The sequence below is a fragment of the Chlorocebus sabaeus genome, chromosome 6 (assembly GCF_047675955.1).
Source record: "Chlorocebus sabaeus isolate Y175 chromosome 6, mChlSab1.0.hap1, whole genome shotgun sequence".
Lineage (NCBI taxonomy): Eukaryota > Metazoa > Chordata > Mammalia > Primates > Cercopithecidae > Chlorocebus > Chlorocebus sabaeus.
The window spans coordinates 50,795,385-50,811,349 of NC_132909.1; the positions used below are offsets into that span (position 1 = coordinate 50,795,385).

Sequence of the window (15,965 nt, forward strand, 5' to 3'; positions counted from 1 at the left end):
TCTCAACTTTTACAATTTAAGACTTGGTGGATTCATGGGGCACAAGTACAGGTCCGAAGAAATAGGACTGCCAATCCTCCTATTAACATAGATGCAGATCAACTATTGGGGATAGGTCAGAATTGGAGCACTGTTGACCAACAAGTAATAACGTTGAGCAAATTAGGGCTATCTGCCTTAGGGCCTGGGAGAAAATCCAAGACCCCTCCTTTAATACAATAAGACAAGGCTCTAAAGAGCCCTACCCTGATTTTGTAACAAGATTTCAAGATGCTGCTCAAAAGTCAATTACTGATGAGAATGCCTGTAAGGTCATAGTGGAGTTGATGGCATATGAAAACGCCAATCCTGATTGCCAATCAGCCTTTAAGCTATTAAAAGGAAGGGTCCTGGCAGGATCAGATGTAATCTCAGAGTACATTAAAGCCTGCGATGGAATTGGAGGAGCTATGCATAAAGCTATCTTTATGGCTCAAGCAATCACAGGAGTTGCTTTAGGAGGACAAGTTAGAACATTTGGGGGAAAATGTTATAATTGTGGTCAAATTGTTCATCTAAAAAAGAATTGCCTAGTCTCAAATAAACAAAATGTAACTACTCAAGCTACTACAACAACAGATAAAGAGCCACCTGGCCTATATCCAAGAGGTAAAAAGGGAAAACATTGGGGTGATCAATGTCATTCTAAATTTGATATAAATGGGCAACCACTGTTGGGAAACGAGAGGAGGGGCCAGTCTCAGGCCCCGCAACAAACTGGGGCATTCCAAATTCAGCCCTTTGTTCCTCAGGGTTTTCAGGAACAACAACCCCACTGTCACAAGTGTCTCGGGGAATAAGCCAGTTATCACAATACAGCAATTATCCCCCGCCACAAGCGGCAGTGCAGCAGTAGATTCATGCACCATACAAGCAGTCTCTCTGCTTCCAGGGGAGCCTCCTCGAAAAATCCCCACAGGGGTATACGGTCCATTGCCTGAGGGGACTGTAGGACTAATCTTAGGAAGATCAAATTTAAATCTAAAAGGAGTTCAAATTCATACTGGTGTGGTTGATTCAGACTATAAAGGTGAAATTCAATTGGTTATTAGTTCCTCAATTCCTTGGAGTGCCAGTCCAGGAGACAGGATTGCCCAATTATTACTCCTACCTTATATTAAAGTTGGAAACAGTGAGATAAAAAGAACAGGAGGGTTCGGAAGCACTGATCCAGCAGGAAAGGCTGCATATTGGGTAAGTCAGGTCTCTGAGAGCAAACCTGTGTGTAAGGCCATTATTCAAGGAAAACAGTTTGAAGTGTTGGTAGACACTGGAGCAGATATCTCTGTCATTGCTTTAAATCAGTGGCCAAAAAATTGGCCTAAACAAAAGGCTGTTACAAGACTTGTCAGCGTAGGCACAGCTTCAGAAGTGTATGAAAGTACAATGATTTTACATTGTTTAGGGCCAGATAATCAAGAAAGTACTGTTTGGCCAATGATTACTTCAATTCCTGTTAATCTATGGGGTCGAGATTTATTACAACAATGGGGTGCGGAAATCATTATGCCCGCTCCATTATACAGCCCCACAAGTCAAAAAATCATGACTAAAATGGGATATATACCAGGAAAGGGATTAGGAAAAAATGTAAATGGCATTAAAGTCCCAATTGAGACTGAGAAAAATCAAGAAAGAAAAGGAATAGTGTATCCTTTTTAGGGGCGGCCACTGTAGAGCCTCCTAAACCCATTCCATTAACTTGGAAAACAGAAAAACCGGTATGGGTAAATCAGTGGCCGCCACCAAAACAAAAACTGGAGGCTTTACATTTATTAGCAAAGAACAATTAGAAAAGGGACACATTGAGCCTTCATTCTCACCCTGGAATTCTCCTGTATTTGTAATTCAGAAAAAATCAAGCAAATGGCGTATGTTAATGAACTTCAGAGCTGTAAATGCTGTAATTCAACCCATGGGGCCTCTTCAACCCGGATTGCCCTCTCCGGCCATGATCCCAAAAGACTGGCCTTTAATTATAATTGATCTAAAGGACTGCTTTTTTACCATTCATCCGGCAGAGCAAGATTGTGAAAAATTTGCCTTTACTATACCAGCCATAAATAATAAAGAACCAGCCACCAGGTTTCAGTGGAAAGTGCTACCTCAGGGAATGCTTAGTAGTCCAACTATTTGTCGAACTTTCATAGGTCAAGTCCTTCAACCAGTTAGAGACAAATTTTCCGATTGTTATATCATTCACTATATTGATGATATTTTATGTGCTGCAGAAACAAGAGAAAAATTAATTGACTGTTACACATTTCTGCAAGCGGAGGTTGCCAACGCAGGACTAACAATAGCATCTGATAAGATCCAAACCTCTGCTCCTTTTCATTATTTAGGGATGCAGATAGAAAATAGAAAAATTAAGCCACAAAAAGTAGAAATAAGAAAAGACACATTAAAAACATTAAATGACTTTCAGAGATTGTTAGGTGATATTAATTGGATTCGGCCAACTCTAGGCATTCCTACGTATGCCATGTCAAATTTGTTCTCTATCCTAAGAGGAGATCCAGACTTAAATAGTAAAAGAATATTAACCCCAGAGGCAACAAAAGAAATTAAATTAGTAGAAGAAAAATTTCAGTCAGCGCAAATAAGTAGAATAGATCCCTTAGCCCCGCTCCAACTTTTGATTTTTGCCACTACACATTCTTCAACAGGCATCATTATTCAAAATACTGATCTTGTGGAGTGGTCATTTCTTCCTCACAGTACAATTAAGACTTTTACATTGTACTTGGATCAAATAGCTACATTAATTGGTCAGACAAGATTACGAATAATAAAATTGTGTGGTAATGACCCAGACAAAATAGTTGTTCCTTTAACCAAGGAACAAGTTAGACAAGCCTTTATCAATTCTGGTGCATGGCAGATTGGTCTTGCTGATTTTGTGGGAATTATTGATAATCATTACCCAAAAACAAAAATCTTCCAGTTTTTAAGATTGACTACTTGGATTTTACCTAAAATTACCAGACATGAACCTTTAGAAAATGTTCTAACAGTATTTACTGATGGTTCCAGCAATGGAAAAGCGGCTTACACAGGGCCAAAAGAGCGAGTCATCAAAACTCAATATCAATTGGCTCAAAGGGCAGAGTTGGTTGTAGTCATTACAGTGTTACAAGATTTTAATCAACCTGTTAATATTATATCAGATTCTGCATATGTAGTACAGGCTACAAGGGATGTTGAGACAGCTCTAATTAAATACAGCACGGATGATCAGTTAAACCAGCTGTTCAATTTATTACAACAAACTGTAAGAAAAAGGAGTTTCCCATTTTATATTACTCATATTCGAGCACACACTAATTTACCAGGACCTTTAACTAAAGCAAATGAACAAGCTGACTTACTGGTATCCTCTGCATTCATAAAAGCACGAGAACTTCATGCTTTCACTCACGTAAATGCAGCAGGGTTAAAAAACACATTTAATGTCATATGGAAATAGGCAAAAGATATTGTAAAACATTGCACCTAGTGTCAAGTACTACACCTGCCCACTCAAGAGGCAAGAGTTAATCCCAGAGGTCTGTGTCCTAATGCATTATGGCAAATGGATGTTACACATGTACCTTCATTTGGAAAATTATCATATGTTCATGTAACAGTTGATACTTATTTACATTTCATATGGGCAACTTGCCAGACAGGAGAAAGTACTTCCCATGTTAAAAAACATTAATTATCTTGTTTTGCTGTAATGAGAGTTCCAGAAAAAATTAAAACTGACAATGGACCAGGTTATTGTAGTAAAGCTTTCCAAGAATTCTTAAATCAGTGGAAAATTACACATACAACAGGAATTCCTTATAATTCCCAAGGACAGGCCATAGTTGAAAGGACTAATAGAACACTCAAAACTCAGTTAAACAAAAAGAAGGGGGAGACAGTAAGGAGGGTACCACTCCTCAGATGCAGCTTAATCTAGCACTCTATACTTTAAATTTTTTAAACATTTATAGAAATCAGACTACTACTTCTGCAGAACAACGTATTACTGATAAAAAGAACAGTCCACATGAAGGAAAACTGATTGGTGGAAAGAAAACAAAAATAAGACATGGGAAATAGGGAAGGTGATAACCTGGGGAAGAGGTTTTGCTTGTGTTTCACCAGGAGAAAATCAGCTTCCTGTTTGGATACCCACTAAACATTTGAAGTTCTACAATGAACCCATTGGAGATGCAAAGAAAAGCACCTCCATGGAGACGGAAACACCGCAATCGAGCACCATTGACTCGCAAGATGAACCAAGTGGTGATATCAGAAGAACAGATGAAGTCGCCATGCACCAAGAAGGCGGAGCTGCCAACCTGGGCACGGTTAAAGAAGCTGACACCGTTAGCTGGAAACAGCTTAGCTAGCACAAAGGTGACACAAACCCCAGAAAAAATGCTGCTTGCAGCTTTAATGATTGTATCAATGGTGGTAAGTCTCCCCATGCCTACAGGAGCAGCTGCAGCTAATTATACCTACTGGGCCTATGTGCCTTTCCCGCCCTTAATTCGGGCAGTCACATGGATGGATAATCCTATTGAAGTATATGTTAATAATAGTGTGTGGGTACCTGGTCCCAGAGATGATCGTTGCCCTGCCAAACCGGAGGAAGAAGGAATGATGATAAATATTTCCATTGGGTATCGTTATCCTCCTATTTGCCTAGGGAGAGCACCAGGATGTTTAATGCCTGCTATTCAAAATTGGTTGGTAGAAGAAGTACCTACTGTCAGTCCCACCAGTAGATTTACTTATCACATGATAAGCGGAATGTCACTCAAACCACAGGTAAACTATTTACAAGACTTTTCTTATCAAAGATCATTAAAATTTAGGCCAAAAGGAAAACCTTGCCCCAAGGAGATTTCCAAAGAATCAAAAGATTTAGTTTGGGAAGAATGTGTGGCCGATAGTGCGGTGATATTACAGAACAATACATTCAGAACTGTTATAGATTGGGCACTTCGAGGTCAATTCTACCACAATTGCACAGGACAAACTCAATTCGGTCCCAGTGCACTAGTGAGTCCAACTGTTGATAGTGACTTAACAGAAAGTTTAGATGAACATAAGCACAAAAAATTACAGTCTTTCTACCCTTGGATATGGGAAGAAAAGGGAATCTCTACTCCAAGACCAAAAATAGTAAGTCCTGTTTTTGGTCCTGAACATCCAGAATTATGGAGGCTTACTGTAGCTTCATACCGCCTTAGAATTTGGTCTGGAAATCAAACTATAGAAACAAGAGATTGTAAGCCATTTTACTCTATCAACCTAAATTCCAGTCTAACAGTTCCTTTACAAAGTTGTGTAAGCCCCCTTATATGTTAGTCATAGGAAATGTAGTTATTAAACCAGACTCCCAAACTATAACTTGTGAAAATTGCAGGTTGTTTACAAAACAAGACAAAAACAAGAAAAGCATTGTCAATAAGATCAAAAGATAGGCCGGGCATAGTAGCTCATGCCTGTAATCTCAGCACTTTGGGAGGCTGAGGCGGGTGGATCACCTGAGGTCAGGAGTTCGAGACCAGCCTGGACAACATGGTGAAACCGTCTCTACTAAAAATGCAAAAATTAGGTGGGCGTGGTTGCAGGCGCCTGTAATCCCAGCTACTCAGGAGGCTGAGGTAGGAGAATTGCTTGAGCCCAGTAGACAAAAGTTGCAGTAAGCCGAGATCCCGCCACTGCACTCCAGCCTGGGCGACAGAGCAAGACTCCATCTTAAAAAGAAAAAAAAAAATCAAAAGATAGACTTGAACCAACTCAAGTGCCATTAAGTAGTGGAATGGGCGAGTCAATTATGTGATCCACAACTTCACAGAGCAGCATGTTTGCAACAGGCTCAGGCAAAAAAAAACCCAGAAATACACCCTCTCAGCATAATATTAATGGTGTATTAATGGTAATATTCTGTTACTAAAAATTCAAAAGTGGCAAAATTCTGCTTTGTGACAAAGAGATGACAAAGCTACAAAGAACAACAAAAAGAATCAAAACTTTGATCACCTTTGCGTATCAAAAATAAGTGAAACCGGCAGGTGCGGTGGCTCACGCCTGTGTTCCCAGCACTTTGGGAGGCCAAGGTGGGCGGATCACGAGGTCAGGAGATCGAGACCATCCTGGCTAACACGGTGAAACCCCATCTCTACTAAAAACTTCAAATAATTAACCCAGAGCAGTGGTGGGCACCTGTAGTCCCAGCTACTCAGGAGGCTGAGGCAGGAGAATGGTGGGAACTCAGGAGGCCGAGCTTGCAGTGAGCTGAGATCGCACCACTGCACTCCAGCCTGGGCGACAGAGCGAGACTCTGTCTCCAAAAAAAAAAGTGAAACCAAGGAAACACACTAGAACAGCCCAAGGCCCATTTATTTTTGGGGGTGGTATGTCTCTGAGTATTCACGTTGTTATTATTTTGACTCGGCATAAAACAGTTTATTTGAAGAACTTGATTTCCTTCTTCAAACATTATCAAACCGTTCACTAAGTTTCCAACCAGCTAATTAAAATCCTAACACCCAAATCACAGAATAAAATTCTTATATGTGGCCAGGTGCAGTGGCTCCCGCCTGTAATCCCAGAACTTTGGGAGGCTGAGGCAGGTGGATTACTTGGGTTCAGTACTTTGAGACCAGTCTGGTCAACATGGTGAAAACTTGTCGTAACTAAAAATACAAAAAAAAAAAAAAGAAAGAAAAAAAAGCAGGGTGTGGTGACATGTGCCAGTAGTCCCGGCTACCCAAGAGGCTGAGCCAGGAGAATCTCTTAAACCTGGGAGGCAGAGGTTGCAGTGAGCCAAGATCACGCCACTGATCCAGCCTTGGCCATAGAGTGAGATTCTGTCTGAAAAATACACAAATAAATTCTCAAATGCATGGGAAAAGAGCAATTCCATGGCAGCAAGATTCTATAAAAAACCAAAAGGGAGGCAGCTCAGGTAGGCAGCCTGCCTCACCCACAGCTCACAAGGAAACCCACACTCCAATAGTTACACATTTTCAAGTTCAGGATCCACTTGGACCATGGAGACAGAGGCCAGGCTGGCCCACTCCTAGGAAGTGTGTGAGGGAAATGTGAGCAGCCAGAAAATTACTTCTGGGACTTCCACACACACCCTGCTGTCCCCTCCCCACAGTGTGGACACAGTCCTTCCACCAGGGTCTCAATGCCCACCAAAGACCATGCACTCACTGAGTCAGTGGAAGGTTCTGACCTATGCTGTCTTTTTGTCTGACACCAAATGTGTGCTGCTTGCTGAACACCAACCAATTCTCCAGCACTGAGCAGTTATGTAACCATTCAATTTAGAAACCACCCAGAGTTAGCAGAGACTCCACGAGTTCCTGGGTCACCCAACACGGCCCCACTCGGCAGAGGCAAGTCAAAGCCCCAGTGGCCACCTGTACTTCTCAGCAACTGCATCTAGACCTGGGTCCTGTACAACAGCGTGCTCAAGTTCCACAATTTGATAGAACTACCTACAGTTCTCTTACATTTACCCACTTACTATGAAGGATACAACTCAGGACCAGTCCAATCAAAGACATGGATAGAAAAAGAGTAAGGGGTGTGGAAAGGATATGGGGCTGGGTGGGTCATCCTGAAAATGGCTGTGATTCATGAAATCCCCCATTCTTTGTGTTGCACAAGAGCACCTTACTCCAATGAAACACCTTCCCATTATGACTTAGATGATGTCACGTTTGTTACCTATGACAAACCAGACACAGACTAGAAATTCCAGTATTTACCTTACAAACCATTAGTTGAATAGTTTTCTCTTTAGTGATCAGTCAAAATGAAATATCTATTAACCAAAGCATGCTTCAGTTTCTCTCCTTCCTCCAGGTCCCTGAACTTTTTTCTTTTTTTGAGACAGTCTTGTTCTGTAGCCCAGGCTGGAATGCAGTACCATGATCTTGGCTCACTGCAACCTCTGCCTCCCTGGTTCAAGTGATTCTCATGCCTCAGTCTCCAGAGTAGTTGGTGTTACAGGTGTGTGCCACCATGCCCAGCTAATTTTTATATTTTTCATAGAGATGATGTTTCACCATGCTGGCCAGGGTGCTCTTGAACTCCTGACCTCAAGTGATCTGCCTGCCTCAGCCTCCCAAAAGTGCTGGGATTACAGACATGAGCCATCATGCCCAGCGGCCCCTGAATTTTTGACTGACCTCTTCTAAGCCTATATACAAGTACATTTTATGTATTTATTTAATATTTTTATTTTTACTTACAAGTTCAGTACCTAGACTTTTCTGTTATGACCTACTTTAATGACAAGCTGACTTCAACGTCTAGAATTAAAAGTTATTTCTTACCTAAACCCGCATTTGTTTCACTAGAAATGTGTAGGAAAAGCCCCATGACAGAACTGTCACTTGTGGAGGGCATCACTGACTACTGTATCTGCCTGTGGATCCCTAGCTTTCCAGGGCTCTGAGGTTCTCTCAGTATAAAGGGTTTCTCCCATGGTCAACATGAGTAGCTGGTACACCTGCAGTGGGGGCACCATGGGAAGAACGAAGTGAGCTTTTTTTCTTTTTTGGAGACAGAGTCTTGCTCTGTCACCCAGGCTGAAGTGCAACGTCATGATCTCAGCACACTGCAACCTCCGCCTTGAAAGTTTAAGCTATTCTTGTGCCTCAGTCTCCCAAATGGCTGGGATTACAGGCATGAGCCACTATACCTGGTTACTTTTTGTATTTTTAGTAGAGATGGAGTTTTGCCATGTTGGCCTGGTTAATCTTGAACTCCCAACCTCAGATGATGCACCCACCTCGGCCTCCCAAAGTGCTGGGATTACAGGTGTGAGTCACCCCGCCTGGTGTGAGCTTTCAATGATCACTCTGTGTAGGATCAGGACTCAAACAGGCACCAATGTCGCTGACTTCCAAAATTAGTGGCCTTCCTGGCATATGAAGATCCTCTGGGACTGTGCTCCAGTGTCCTTTTTGGGGTGTTCCTTGGGCTCTTTGTGAAACATCAAGACACCCCTATATCTAGGCCAATGTCAGGGTCTCCAGTGTGTCCTGTTCATCACCCTCACCCTGCACTTTCATTGTCACTGTCATTGGCCATTCCAACACTGTGCTTGCATCCTGTGGAAAGGCACATTTGGGATCAAATGAATTGTGTTGTTTCTACTCTTTGGTGAAAAGTATCAGGGTGTATTTGGCCTTCAAGGGAGAAGGATGAGGCAGGGGTTGGATTCAGGTGCACCCAACTCTTTTTTTTTTTTCTATCGACTGGGCTGGAGACTGCAATCGTGTGATCTCAGTTCACTGTTATCTTTGTCTCCGGGTTCAAGCCATTCTCCTGCCTCAACATCCTTATTAGCTGGGATGACAGGCACACACCACGATGCCCAGCTAATTTTTGCATTTTTAGTAGAGACAGGGTTTCACCATGTTGGCCAGGCTTGTCTTGAACTCCTGACCTCCAGTGATCCACCCGCTTTGGACTAGCAAAGTGCTGGGATTACAGGTGTGAGCCACCATGCCTGGCCAGTTTTCACTGCCTTGTCTTCCCTGCTGTGAGTCACTTTGTGTGATCTGACAATCAATGATTCCACCCTTCACTGATGTGGATACATTATCTGGGACTGGGTATGTCACCTCCACACACAGACAAGGTTTGGTCAGTGGCTGATGCTGCATCCTGTGGTGCCTGGATTTTGAACTTAGGGAGTTTTAAATAAGTGTTTCTGAAGAGCCGCTTCATTGGCACCTAAAAGGAAGGGACTGAATTGGTCTATGCCATTGCATAATATATAAAAGAAACTTTTCCATGTTGCTGTTAACTTTACACTGCTGACACAAGCAGGTTGTTGACAAGTTAGCATCAACAGCACATTATCAGAGAAAGACAGGCTTGTATTTAGACAATTTATACAAATTTATTAGCCTCCTATGACTCGGCAAAGCAATTTGAAAAAATATAGCTTTACAAGGCATAAATGAATTCATGTTTTAACTAAGGTACTTTCTGATAAACAGTGCCCATACATTTTAGGAAATATTTTAGTCTTTAGAGCATAAGTAAGGCAAAAACAGGTCCAGGAGTCTACAGATGACCTCCCCTCACCACAAGGCCAAGTCTTTTTTTTTGTTTTTTTGAGACACAGTTTCGCTTTTGTTGCCCAGGCTGGAGTGCAACAGTGTGACCTCAGTTCACTGCAACCTCTGCCTCCTGTATGCATGTGGTTCTCCTGTGTCAGCCTCCTGAAGAGCTAGGATTACAGGAGCATGCCACCATGCCTTGCTAATTTTTGTATTTTTAGTAGAGATGGGGTTGGATCATATTGGTCAGAATGGTCTTGAACTCCTGACCTCATCCTCCCAAAGTGCTGGGATTACAGGCGTGAGCCACCATGCCCAGCCAAGGCCAAGTCTTTTACTGTTGGAGAGACATGATGCTCCTCAGTGACCAGGATGGATCAGGACAAAAACAAGGGCATTTTGAAACTATATTTCTAAAGGAAATAATATATTTAATTAATATTTATTTTTACTTACAAGTTCAGTACCTAGACCTTTTTGTTATGACCTATTTTAATGACAAGCTGACTTCAAGGTTTAGAATTAAAAGTTATTTCTTACCTAAACCCACATTTGTACATACAAATATATAGAGGAAAACATATTTCAAATCATAAGCATGGCCAAAAGTTTTCTCTTCTTACTTACTAATGTGACTTGTAATTCTCATACATCTCACAGTCATTTATGGCTTTTGGTCATCTTTATCACTATGGTATATTACACCTTTGCTGACAGCAGGTATGGCACTGCTGGTTTTGGGGAAGAAGGCACTCAGAGGTACATGAGATAACTATTAGTATTATGACTGAATGAAAAATAGGGTTGCAGCTGGGCACGATGGCTCATGTCTGTGATCCCAGCATTTGGGAGGTCAAGGCAGGTGAATCATGAGTTCTGGAGTTCAAGACCAGCCTGGTCCATATGGTGAAATCCTGTCTCTACTAAAAAATACAAAAAGTTAGCCTGGCATAGTGGCACACGCCTGTAGTCCCAGCTACTCAGAAGGCTGAGGCAGGAGAATTGCTTGAACCCTGGAGGCAGAGGTTGCAGCTACCTGAGATCATGCTACTGCATTCTAGCCTGGGTGACAGAGTGAGATTTTTTCTGAAAAAAAGAAAGAAAAGAAAAGAAAGGAAAAGAAAAATTAGGGTTGAGATAAAAACTTAAGTACATAAGCTTCAAAAGTAAAATTTCTGAGGAAAAAGATACCTGGCATTTTATCCACATGGTTATACTGACTCACAATGTCCAAATAACAATTTAACAGTATAAGGTTGACCTAATACACGACACCAATGGGATATTTTATTATAGCTTTTTGTTTTTGTTTATTTTTATTTATTTATTTTTTTTGAGACAGAGTCTTGCTCTGTAGCCCGGGCTGGAGTGCAGTGGCCGGATCTCAGCTCACTGCAAGCTCCGCCTCCCGGGTTCACGCCATTCTCCTGCCTCAGCCTCCCGAGTAGCTGGGACTACAGGCGCCCGCCACCTCGCCCGGCTAGTTTTTTGTATTTTTAGTAGAGACGGGGTTTCACCGTGTTAGCCAGGATGGTCTCGATCTCCTGACCTCGTGATCCGCCCGTCTCGGCCTCCCTAAGTGCTGGGATTACAGGCTTGAGCCACCGCGCCCGGCCTTGTTTTTGTTTTTGAAACGGAGTCTCACTCTGTCGCCCAGGCTGGAGTGCAATGACGCAATCTTGACTCACTGCAAGCTCTGCCTCCTGGGTTCACACCATTCTCCTGCCTCAGCCTCCTGAGTAACTGGGCACCCGCCACCACGCCCAGCTAATTTTTTGTATTTTTAGTAGAGACGGGGTTTCACCCTGTCAGCCAGGATGGTCTCGATCTCCTGACCTCGTGATCCACCCACCTCGGCCTCGCAAAGTGCTAGGATTACAGGCGTGAACTGCGGTGCCCAGCCTTACTATTATAGCTTAATTATTTAAAAATAACATTTGTTAGTACACAGTTATTATAAACAGTTAATTGTTTACATTCATTATCTGTATTCAAAGAATCTTGTCAGGTCTGAATGCTTTCTCACACTGCTTACATTCATTGGGTTTCTCTTGAGTGTGAGTCCTTCCATGCATTTAAAGGTGAAGCTGATCTGAAGGCTTTCCACATTGCTTACATTCACAGGGCTTCTCTCCAGTGTGAGTCCTTTCATGATACTGAAGGGAACTAGAAGAAATGAAGGCTTTTCTACACTGCATACACTCATAGGGTTTCTCTCCCATGTGAGTCTTTTCATGATATCAAAAAGAAGTGGAAGAAATAAAGGCTTTTGCACATTGCTTACATTGATAGGGTTTTCTCCCTAGAGTGAGTTCATGATATTGAAAAGAACTAGAAGTGAAAGCTTTGCCACATTGCTTGCCTTCATAGGATTTCCTTCCAGTGTGAGTCTTTTCATGTCTATGAAAGGAAGTAGGCAAGCTGAATGCTTTCCTGCATTCTTTACATTCATAGAGTTTCTCTCCAGTGTGTGTTTTGCATGTATTCAAAGGATCTTGGCAGATGTGAATGCTTTCCCACAATGCTTACATTCATAGGGCTTCTCTCCTTTGTGCATCCTTTCATGTATTTGAAAAGAAGAGAAATTATGGAATGCTTTTCCACATTCCTTACATTCATAGGGTTTCTTTCCAGTGTGTGTCCTTTTATGAATTCAAAGATTTTTGACAGATCTGAAGCCTTTCTCACATTGCTTACATTCATAGGGTTTCTATCCAGTGTGAGTCCTACAATGATTTCGAAGGTGTGAGGTAAATCTGAAGGCTTTCCCACATTGCTTACACTCATAGGGGTTCTCTCCAGTGTGAGTCCTTTCATGATATCAAAAGGAAGTGAAAGAAACAAAGGCTTTACCACATTTCGTACACTCATAGCGTTTCTCTCCAGTGTAAGATTTTTCATGTATTTGAAATGACTTGGCAGAATAAAAGCCTTTCCTGCATATCTTACATTTATAAGGTGTTTCTACAGAGTGCATTTTTTTTTTTATACATTACGTTCTAGGGTACATGTGCACAACCTGCAGGTTTGTTCCATATGTATACATGTGACATGTTGGTGTGCTGCACCCATTAACTCATCATTTACATTAGGTATATCTCCTAATGCTATCCCTCCCCCCTCCCCCACCCCATGACAGGCCCCATTGTGTGATGTTCCCCACCCTGTGTCCGAGTGTTCTCATTGTTCAATTCCCACCTATGAGTGAGAACATGCGGTGTTTGGTTTTTGGTCCTTGTGATAGTTTGCTCAGAATGATGGTTTCCGGCTTCATCCATGTCCCTACAAAGGACATGAAACCATCCTTTTTTATGGTTACATAGTATTCCATAGTGTATATGTGCCACATTTTCTTTATTCAGTCTATCATTGATGGACATTTGGGTAGGTTCCAAGTCTTTGCTATTGCGAACAGTGCCGCAATAAACATACATGTGCATGTGTCTTTATAGCAGTATGATTTATAATCCTTTGGGTATATACCCAGTACTAGGATGGCTGGGTCAAATGGTATTTCTAGTTCTAGATCCTTGAGGAATCGCCACACTGTGCTGTGCAGAAGTTCTCTAGTTTAATTAGATCCCATTTGTCAATTTTGGCTTTTGTTGCCATTGCTTTTTGTGTTTTAGTCATGAAGTCCTTGCCCATGCCTATGTCCTGAATGGTATTGCCCAGGTTTTCTTCTAGGGTTTTTAGGGTTTTAGGTCTAACATTTAAGTCTTTAATCCATCTGGAATTAATTTTTGTATAAGGTGTAAGGAAGGGATCCAGTTTCAGCTTTTTATATACGGCTAGCCAGTTTTCCCAGCACCATTTATGAAATAGGGAATCCTTTTCCTATTTCTTGTTTTTGTCAGGTTTGTCAAAGATCAGATGGTTGTAGATGTGTGGTATTATTTCTGAGGGCTCTGTTCTGTTCCATTGGTCTATATCTCTGTTTTGGTACCAGTACCATGCTGTTTTGGTTACTGTAGCTTTGCAGTATAGTTTGAAGTCAGGTAGCCTGATGCCTCCAGCTTTGTTCTTTTGGTTATGATTGTCTTGGCAATGCATGAATTTGGTTCCCTATGAATTTTAAAGTAGTTTTTTCCAATTCTATGAAGAAAGTTATCAGTAGCTTGATGGGGATGGCATTGAATCTATAAATTACCTTGGGCAGTATGGCCATTTTCATGATACTGATTCTTCCTATCCATGAGCATGGAATGTTCTTCCATTTGTTTGTGTCCTCTTTGATTTCATTGAGCAGTGGTTTGTAGTTCTCCTTGAAGAGTTCCTTCACATCCCTTGTAAGTTTGATTCCTAGGTATTTTATTCTCTTTGAAGCAATTGTGAATGGGAGTTCACTCATGATTTGGCTCTCTGTTTGTCTGTTATTGGTGTATAGGAATGCTTGTGATTTTTGCACATTGATTTTGTATCCTGAGACTTTGCTGAAGTTGCTTATCAGTTTAAGCAGATTTTGGGCTGAGACGATGGGGTTTTCTAAATATAAAATCATGTCATCTACAAACCAGGACAATTTGACTTTCTCTTTTCCTACTTGAACACCCTTCGTTTATTTCTCCTGCCTGATTGCCCTGGCCAGAATTTCCAACACTGTGTTGAATAGGAGTGGTGAGACAGGGCATCCCTGTCTTGTGCCAGTTTTCAAAGGGAATGCTTCCAGTTTTTGCCCATTCAGTTTCATATTGGCTGTGGGTCTGTCATAAATAGATCTTATTATTTTGAGATACATCACATCAATACCTAGTTTGTTGAGAGTTTTTAGCATAAAGGGCTGTTGAATTTTGTTGAAGGCCTTTTCTGCATCTATTGAGATAATCATGTGGTTTTTGTCTTTGGTTCTGTTTAAATGATGGATTATGTTTATTGATTTGCATATGTTGAACCAGCCTTGCATCCCAGGGATGAAATCAACTTGATTGTGGTGGAAAGCTTTTTGATGTGCTGCTGGAGTCAGTTTGCCAGTATTTTATTGAGGATTTTTGCATTGATGTTCATCAGGGATATTGGTCTAAAATTCTCTTTTTTTGTTGTGTCTCTGCCAGGTTTTGGTATCAGGATGATGCTGGCTTCATAAAATGAGTTAGGGAGGATTCCCTCTTTTTCTATTGATTGGAATAGTTTCAGAAGGAATGGTACCAGCTCCTCTTTGTACCTCTGGTAGAATTCAGCTGTGAATCCAACTGGTCCTGGACTTTTTTTGGTTGGTAGGCTATTAATTATTGCCTCAATTTCAGACCCTGTTATTGGTCTATTCAGGGATTCAACTTCCTCCTGGTTTAGTCTTGGGAGGGTATATGTGTCCTGGAATTTATCCATTTGTTCTAGATTTTCTAGTTTATTTGCACAGAGGTATTTATAGTATTATCTGATGGTAGTTTGTATTTCTAGGGGATTGGTGGTGATATCCCTTTTATCATTTTTTATTGCGTCTATTTGATTCTCCTCTCTTTTCTTATTTATTAGTTTTGCTAGCAGTCTATCAATTTTGTTGATCTTTTCAAAACACCACCTCCTGGATTCACTGATTTTTTGAAGGGTTTTTTGTGTCTCTATGTCCTTCAGTTCTGCTCTGATCTTAGTTATTTCTTGCCTTCTCCTAGCTTTTGAATGTGTTGGCTCTTGCTTCTCCAGTTTTTTAATTGTGATGTTAGGGTGTCAATTTTAGATCTTTCCTGCTTTCTCTTGTGGGCATTTAGTGCTATAAATTTCCCTCTACACGCTGCTTTAAATGTGTCCCAGAGATTCTGGTATGTTGTACTTTTGTTCTCATTGGTTTCAAAGAACATCTTTATTTCTGCCTTCATTTTGTTATGTACCCAGTAGTCATTCAGGAGCAGG

The 15,965-nt window shown here is 41.4% G+C and overlaps 2 pseudogenes; one reads left to right on the top strand and one right to left on the bottom strand.

Annotated features, from left to right (window-relative positions):
* Positions 1-4,227: 4,227 nt before the first annotated feature.
* LOC140711905 (endogenous retrovirus group K member 5 Env polyprotein-like) lies at positions 4,228-5,393 on the top strand (annotated as a pseudogene).
* A 4,537-nt stretch (positions 5,394-9,930) lies between these two features.
* LOC140711906 (uncharacterized) lies at positions 9,931-15,740 on the bottom strand (annotated as a pseudogene).
* Positions 15,741-15,965: the final 225 nt, after the last annotated feature.